We start from the raw sequence: 9,594 nt of genomic DNA on the forward strand, positions 1-9,594 counted from the left end.
AGACTAGATGCCTTAGCAAACAGCATGCTTTGGCCAAACATAAGCTCTGGACTGAATACAAGAATACCAAGAGCTTATAACATAAGGAAAATTAGATTTGTCAGTCCTTTAGAACCATCAAGTCCTTCATGCGCTTTTGGCCTAGAGGCTCAAAAGAGTAAGAAAATCCATAACAGAGCCTCCTACAACTTAATTTTCCTCATGTACCTCAAATTCATTAAACAGAGAATAGTATTTCTCATCTGTTGTTTAATGACAATTAAAAGTCTATGCTATTTTATGGGGCCTCTGTCTCCCTGTACAAATAAGTAATCATGCCCCAAACTGTATCAATATAGACACAGGTTATTTTAATTTCACCTTTTTTAGTTTTTAAACTTAAATGGCCAACTTTGCAACTTCTGTAATCTTTTACATGAGTTACTGTATTATTCTTTTCCTAAAGAAAAATCTAAGAAATAAATCAAAGACAATTATTTCTGAAGTTGCACTGCAGTTACTATAAACCCAAACTCAAACTGTAACCTCTGCCACTAATTTCCAAGTGAAAGCCACCAATTTCTCTGTTTAGTAAGATCTGTAACTGTTTGACAGTCTTGATTACCAAAAAAATTCTTTGTTGTATAAAATTAAAAAAAAAAAAAATCCATGAAAGCAGAGGGCCAAACTACCTTTGTAATCCTTGAAAAACAATGGCCTTTAAGAGGATTGTCATAAATAATCACTTCAAACTTACAAATTATTTTCAACCTGAAAATCATATTTATTTATTTAAAAGCTTGTAAATTTTTGCATTATTTTCTAGGTTCAAAAAATCCAAACACAACATTATTCCCCAAGATATACACCAAAGACAGAAAAAGATCTACACCATCAATGGTGATTCATCTTTGCAGAAGTTCAAGTCACCTCCTTTTTATAGGCTCCACCTTAATTTATGTTAATAGAATTCTGGTGAATTCTTATGAGTTTATTCTCACTGTAAGAGAAGAAGAAAAAGTGGAATACAAGTAAGTAATTAAACAATGGGGGGAAGTTACAGTTGATCTTACTAGGAAGTTCTTGTTTGTTTGGTCAAACAAATAACATTTTAATTATACACACACAGAGTATAGGAATTAAATATGCAAAGTTTATATCGAACAAAAGCAAGACTGTCTCAAAAGCATTCACACATCATGATTCAACCTACTTGTTTAATTCATTCCATTGGAATAGTTCTTCTCTTTCATAACAAAAAAGTTGCAAAATGCAACCAAGAGGAAGAAGCAGAACAAGTTCTTCACTTGTTTAGATAATGTATTGCTTGATTAGTAGCTTGTTAAAAAATCTGAGTGAGTCCACACAGCATCTTTAACTGTAATTTGCAAATAAGATTTGTTCTTTGCCCAGAGAAACAATTTAACTTTAATGCATAGAGAAGTAAAAAAAAACTTGAACTCTACCTCCCCCTATTAGGGGAACTTAAAGAAGCAGAACAAAAGGAAGTCTGGATAAAAATTAAGTAGCAGACAAGATCTCAACTACCTAAGGAAACGAGTCAATGGTGAAATAATCAAAGAAACCATCACCAAAAATCCTCTTCCTTAGGGAGGAAAATCTATGATCTACCCCAAAATTAAAAGGGCAGAGTGGAACCCCTTCTAATGGTGTAACATTTATCAAAATTTAAAGTCTGATAGGCTTTTACCAATATTGCTGTTTTAATTGCCTCATGCATTCATGGAAGAGGTTGTTGAGGGCTCTGCAATCCTCCATGTCACACAAACTCCTTCTGTCACAGCTCCAACAAAAACACATTATTCTCCTCTCCCAGGATTTTTTTTTTCTTTTTAATTAAAAAAATGCTCCCCAAGATCAAGAAGCACGGAAACTCCACAAGACTTTTCATATCCAAATATACAATCTCCAGACAGAAAAAGAAAAAAGAAAAAAAAAATTTATAGAAAGCATCCTCAAAACATCTTGAGCCAAGACTCAGTAACCTTTTCCAATACACCACAAAAGCTCTGCATGAATGGGACAACTTAAGACTATGTTTATCATTCTTGCCACAGTACAGATTGTTAGCCTGCACACCCATAAGTCGGGTAAGAATGGCATCATAAGAATGCTGTGAATATTTAGAATACAAGACCAATGCCCTGACTTCTGATCCAAACTCATTTATTTCCTTCTTACTCATATGAACTTCCCCTTCAGTACTGGCAGCACAGATACAGGTGCCACAACAGCTGTGCAGAATACTACCCGGTGTTTGTGAGCCACTTCAATGATTTAAGGGATCTGCAATATAATTTATCCAGCAGCTTCTCCATAGCAAAATTGTTCATCCATGTTCTTTTTCCCAAGCTAAAGCAGAATTCAAGTAATTGCTTGCTTACCTGCCTAGGATAATATAGATTACGTCCCTGAGGAGGAACGCTCACCAAGCATTGAAGTGTTTGGCATCCACTGTGAAATATTTTGCCTTTGTTGTAAATGTCAAGAATTGTACATACACCTGAGATGCAGTCACCAAAACCATTCTGTTGGAAGCAAAGTGGCACTTTGGGGTCCACAAAGCAAAAAGAGCTAGAAGAATTCATACCAGTACTCCTCACTGGACCTCTCTTTGTAGAGAGACTGCTTACCTAAATTTTCTCTGGATTTTCTTAGGCAGAGAGACTATTTAGGCAGCTTGTCATTACTAATCTTGGTAATATTTTCAGAAAAATCTTTGCTTCTCTCTAGTTTACAGATATTTTTAGAATCAGCTTTTAGACCACAGCAAAGAATAACTGCATCCTCAACAGAACTGCGCTGGCTCTACCTCACACATGGCATTCTCTCATTTGGACTAAAAACCTGAAATCTCTCACCGATTGCTTCCTCAAACTCAATAAAATTCACTTTGCTCTTTATCTGGCTGTAATGTGCTAGACCATTTTCCAGAAACAGTAAACATAAAAAGAACAGCAAATTACAATATGCAGGAAAAAAAAATACAGGTTAACACCACTGCCTATAAAATCAGTAATCATGAAAAACAGTAAAAATTTCATCTATTATCAACCCTAACAATCATTACTTCTGCTTGGATAAAAGCACCTCAAATAAGCACCTCACCCAATTAAAGTTGGCTTCTACTCACTAGTGGAAATAAGTTGAATTTTTAAGATTACATGTCTAAAGAAAACTTAAAAATCCCTTTTTCACAAGTCTTCAAGCAACCCTCCCACAATCACAAACGAGTTCCTTGTAGATCAACCAAATACATACCAAATAGAAACTGACTGTAACACAGCAACAAAGGTTATAAATATATCTCCACAGCTACCAAAGTAAATGCAAAGCATAACAGAAACATCAATATCTATTGCATTTATGCATGTCAGAAGCCTGCAACTGAGCAAAATTAAAACATCAAAGCTGTCAATCTGGTGTTACATTACTTCATCTACAAGTAACTCAAAAGCTCAATTTTGTTGGAAAATTAAAGCTTTTCAAGACACATTTTATACAGCTTTGTCTTGTATACTTCGATAGCAGATTCTCAGCAGGAACATCCAGAATTCTAAGTGAAAGTAAAGCTGCAGGAGTAAGCTGAAATGCCACCAGAGAGCTCCCTCTAGTGTAACCAAGAAAAGGAAATAATTTAAGTCCAAGATACCAACTGCACAGAGAAATGTTATTGAGATGAAAAAGGTAATGCAACAGAAAGAGTTAAGGAGCTAAATATTAACCACAGATCTTAGAAAGGTGAGATGAGGTTGAAACATCAGGGCTTTTGCTCTACTAGAAGCAGACGGTATCACAGAATCACAGGATGGCTGAGGTTGGAAGGGACCACTGGAGGTCCATCACCTGGTCCACCACCCACCCCCCCAAGCAGGACCACCTACAGCCAGTTGCCCAGGACCATGTCCAGACACCTTCTGAATATCTCCAAGGATGGAGATGCCATAACATCCCTGGGCAACCTGCGCCAGTGCTTGATCACCCCCTCAGTAAAAAGGTGTTTCCTTACATTCAGGAAGAACCTCCTGTGTTTCAGTTTGCGCCCATTGCCTCTTGTCCTGTCACTGGGCACCACTGAAGAGAGCCTGGCTCCATCTTCTTTACATCCTCCCTTCAAATATTTGTACACATTGATGAGATTCACCTGCCCCCTGAGGCCAAGAACTTTTGTTCCTGCCTAGTGACCTTAAATAATTTTGCTAGTTGAAAAGTAGCTCACCAAAACAAGACAAAACTGTATCAAGAAAAGCCAGAAGCAGATTTTCATCACACTGCCAGAAGGTTTTGACGTGAATTTTTTTTTACCTTGTGTATATTTGGGAGCGCATTGTTTTAAATAAGCCAGTTCATGCTGACAGTTTTCCACAGACCATTTCCTGGAATTCTCACGTCAGGACACGTACATACAAGTCTCACAACATACTAGTATTTCCAATAACAAAAAAGTTCAGCCTTATTAAACTTGCTGCATCTAAAACTATTTTGAGCAACTGACAACACAGAATTTTAATCCTATTAGGTGAGCAGCATTCTCTGTGCCTTCAGTGGGAGCTGACAGCACTCAGCAGCTGGGAGCACCGGGCCCATTACTGAAATCAGAGTGGGTGTTTGCTTCCCCAGCAGCATTGGTAACATTTCCATTCCCTTTCAAATATTGAAGACATAGGCAACTATTTGTGAAATTGAGCCCCGCAAGGCTTTTACTGACCCTCTGTAAGTATTTTTAGTTGAATAACTTTCCCATAAAGATTAGTATGCCGACAATAAGAAACTTTGTTAATTGGATGTATAATTACTTTTGTTTTTTATGTACTATTACAAGTGTCTATCATAATTTTTACCGCTCAGAAATAATCTCAACAGCTTAGTGGTTAATAACCAAATACTCAAATTAGGTGTAGGCTTTTTTTTTTTTTTTTTTTAGATGTTTAGGAAGAATCCTGCCTCATTCTGAAACTTAACAACTGACATTGATCTATCAACCTGTCCTTAAAGTCCTAGTTATTTTGCTATTAAAAACCTCTTTTTTTCATGTGTTTCTTACTTTTCCCCCTACACTGCCATGGGGTATTTGTGCCAATTTGTGCCAGCATTATTTTTTTTTTCCAGTTAGAAAAATCACTAACCCTCCTCTGAAGGAAAGAAGCAATAACCTCAGCAGAAGTTAGTTTATCTGCCAAATTCAACCTCTTAATTCCAAAAAATCTCATGACCAACACTCAGAAGACTTTTATGATGTCTTGTGGGGATGAAGTGATAGCCTTAACTAAAACCAAAGCAATGTGTGTATCAGAAATGCAAGCCCATTTAAAATACACTTAAAATTCTATTGTTGCATCATTACAATAGTAATCTTGATTACAAGTAAAGATTTAATTGATGATGGTTTGCCAAACAACATAATATCATTTATCATGTCTTTTATTAGATCAACCAATACAGTTGGAAAACCAGGCATTTCTACAGGAAGGCATAAGGGACAATACAGGGTACCCCCAAAATTAACTCTTTTCCACATATGACCTGGTCTAAAATAACCCTTCCCTACAGCATATACTATGCGGAACAGGGTAACAGGTTTATCCAAGATTCTGATATGGTTCACCTTTTTTGTTGAAGTGCTTATTGCTGAATGTGATAGTCAAAGCCCTTTGTTTGATGTTAACTGTACAAAACCAATAATTAAAAACTAAGTTATGTTAGATAACCTTTAGTAGAAAAGCATTACTTCTAAATCAAGCTACCTGGACAGAAATTTAGTTAACAAACATGAGAACTTCAAAGAGTTTTGTATAAAGGACAATCTATACCATATGATTCAGGACATCAAATAAACCATTACAAAGAACAAACCAGATGCACACAGTTCCAAAGTCCATGATGAGAGGGGTCATCCTCAATTATACATTTGTGTCATTTTCATTATTCAAATGCTTAAAAGTTCTATCCAGAGTTTATCATATCAATTGATAAATACTACAAGAGAAACTGAACAATAACTACAAGAAGTTTAATACTGAAATTATAGTAGGATGTATTTGCATATTAGGGTGAGATAAAGGGTGATACTTTTCATGATTCTGTATCAAACAATCAAAAGAAAATCCTCAATAACACGATTTGAATGGGACACTGCTACACAAGGAATTAGATGCATTCCTGACCCGAAGCCCTCATCAGAAATTAGTAAAGCATATTATCTTTTACTATACTAAAATGAATACACCACTATTAATTTGAAGCAAAGTAATCACTATATGCAGAATAATTGGTGCATAGACATCTTAGATTGATATCCTCGTCTTGTGAGGAGATACATAGTTCTGGTTCAACTCAACAGCATCATAAATAATTTCTCCAACAATATTTTACAAAACATCACTGTAATGAGTGAAGTTTTAAAATACAGGTAAATAAGCATACCAGTTAGTATAGCCAATAAATTAGAGATATTTTTAGAAATATTAATTTATATTCACCCAATGTTAAAAGTGATTTAAATTAATTTCCTATTTTTCATGTCTCAGAATATCTCTAATTACATATCTACTATATTGTTTACAGTTATTTATCAAAAAGGTTGAGGAAAATAACATCTTTACTGATGGTTCCATGCTTCTGAGCTTCTTCATCACATAGCTTGCTAATCAAAGCTATTTTACCTGAAAAATTACTTCACAAGTAGGAAAGTAACATGCAAAAGCTATTCATTGTTCTGCCATGCTGAAAACTGCATATACACAGGAGATATTCTATTTATCCTAAGCACTTGCTGCACCCTCTTTTTCTTATATTTATCTTTTCTGTGATCTGTATAACAAACCAGAATTGAAGCACACACTTTTAGTCATTACCTACACTATAACCCTAAACTTCTAGTATTTCCTTATATAATAATTAGCTTAAGCTGTGTACACTGTTGTCTTTACACCTGCTCCTGTAATGCTGCTTTAAACAGCAAACTTGAGTCTTAGGGTTAGGACAGCAAAAATTCAGGTATAGTTCAGAAACAGGGGTGGCTCCCACCTTGGGAATAATGGAGTCGATCCACACCTGATGTGGGGTGGGGATAAACCTTGCTGAGTCTTTCTTTGTTCTTCCGCCTTAACAAGGATATGTCGTGACAGCATAACACAAGAAAGGTTTACCTCATTAATACAAGAAGGAACTAGAGGACTCATGCACACTTATTACCACATTTACCATTACCAGCTTCTCACTCATTTTTCTGTAGAGACTAACATATAAACATGTTAGAGTTTTCACACATCTGTGTACCCGTATAGTAGCCCTCAGCAAGGATTTCACTGACAATCCTCAAGATCACAGAGATGGGCACATGGGAATGCAGGCTGAGCTCAGAGAGGGGGCACATAGGAGAAAATTAGAGTCTTTTCCAAAGTAAACATGACCCTTTCCTGTTTTCCAATGTATAACAACTTAATCTTTTCTTATTACATCTCAGTAAGAAATAAGCTATACTGTTTATGTTCTGTGTGGTATGGTTTTGAAAAACCTCCACCACACATGCACAAGCACCCATGCACACACAGACAGAAGACACAGATTTTCTGCCAAGATCTACACAGGCAAAAACATTTGAGTAACCGTTGGTAAATGTCAAAGATCTGAGGCCCTTTCCCATCGGAGTTCTACTGCATTGCTCCTCCAGCTTCAGAGCAGCGGTGAGGTCCAGCGGAAAGTTCGGATGGGGATGATCTGTTTCTCAGTCCACACCTGGAGCCTTCTCCTCTGATGCAGGCACGGCTGGGCCCAGGGGCCACTCTTGCCCTGAGGACAGCAGGATCCACATCCACTCCCCAAATGTCATACCTAAGCAATTCTAAAATCTTTTTCCCTCTCTCTTAATAATGATCTGCAATGGTGGCATAACGCAATGGAAATTTACCTGCTGTTTGTACAACAGAGGTTCCTCATACAAGGTTGTTGTTACGACACATAAAAGATTTCCACGTATGCATGCGGGTACTTTACTTGAAGACACGCCAGAGCTCTTGTGCATTCATGGCCTTGCGCTGTAGCTCACGGCAGCTCTTTCGCTGGTTGACACCACCCTCACAGAGACAGTCATGTAGGAACTCAGGGTGAGGGCTGAGTAAAGGTACACAGGAAGAAGTTCTAAGGTCCTTTACAAAGTAATGGCAGTTTCTCCTGTTTTCCAACACATAGCAACTAAGTATTCTTGTCTCCTTAGCATTATCTAGATAATAAACAATCTCTGCTGCTCTTTTCCTACACAATATTATCTTAGTCCTCCACTGCATTATAAACATACACAATCATACTACAAAGTTGTCTGTTGAGATCTCCACCAGCTAAAAAGCATTAGAACCACCCCAGCTTGTAAGTTACATATTCACTAAGCACCTCTTAACTACAGTGTGTTGGTGTCATAAAGTAATTATTTAACTACAGTCATCGTTCCTCCAAACAGTTTTCCTTATTCCACACATCAGAAGTTTCTGTTTTTCTCCGGAGAATATCTGATCACTTCCATCAATGGTATCGCTCATTCTACTCTTTCCTGCTTTCATACATACAAGTCACTCCAGCACTTAAATAAATAATACAATCCAGAGTCACTGCAGGAGACATGCTAACAGACACAAATCCCTTTCGGTCCTTATATTTCCTGGTAGCAAAATCATTCCACTCATGTGTCTCAAGAGTTTCTTTGGTGTGCAGATTTTAACCCAACCTATCCCAAAATTCTTCACATATCTGATGTTACCAGCACACTATGTTAAATGCATTTTCAGCCTTACCTTTTAAAAGGCTTTTCAAACACCAGTTCTTGTCCTTTGTAAGCACCATACCTGGTTTGGGAAAAGACTCCTAAAGCAAATGTGAAGTACTCAACTGCTTCTCTCTGGTCCCTTTGAGAAGCCAAAAGACACAGACTGATGTGCTTGAACCCAGCCTCCTTGCCAGGCTGCTCCTCTGCACTGGGAAGGAGAGTGAAGGGAGGCCCCAGCGCAGGCGTGTGCTAGCGGAGACCAGCCTCACACATCTCGGGGAACCGCATCTGCCACTCTCTAGCCTTTAACGTTAAGGTTTACATTAAGGTTTGTCTTCACTGATAAAAACAAAACAAAACAAAAAAAACCCAACCAAAACACCAAACCACAACAAGCCTGCCAAAGTTATTTTCACATGTGCAAAACCTATGCTGGTCCTTTTCCCCCCTCTGGCTAGAAGAGCTTGGTGGAGACAAATGCTCTAGTTTGCTGTTAGGCAAGTAATTAACTGTGGATAAGCAGCTAGTTAAAAGGTACACACACCTCCTCACCCCTGTTCTGGAGGCATCACCTCTCCACAGCTTCTGCTCAGCAGACACCCTGCCATTAGACAAGAGCTTTACTTCTGGGGAATAAAAAGCCGAACCAGGTTTTCAGCATCACGATTAACCCAGGAGGAGGAAAAAAGTCAGTTTTAACAGCAAAAGGTGTTCACAGAAGACAAAAGGACTGCTACCTTGTCCCCAGAGGGATCCTGGGGGTGAGCTGAGGAGACTGCCAGGTTTCTGGAAACGAAGCCCAGGCCGGCGCCCGAGGGAGAGCCCCCGCACCACCA

Source organism: Haliaeetus leucocephalus, unplaced genomic scaffold (genome assembly GCF_000737465.1).
Source record: "Haliaeetus leucocephalus isolate CR32 unplaced genomic scaffold, Haliaeetus_leucocephalus-4.0 Scaffold173, whole genome shotgun sequence".
Taxonomy (NCBI): domain Eukaryota; kingdom Metazoa; phylum Chordata; class Aves; order Accipitriformes; family Accipitridae; genus Haliaeetus; species Haliaeetus leucocephalus.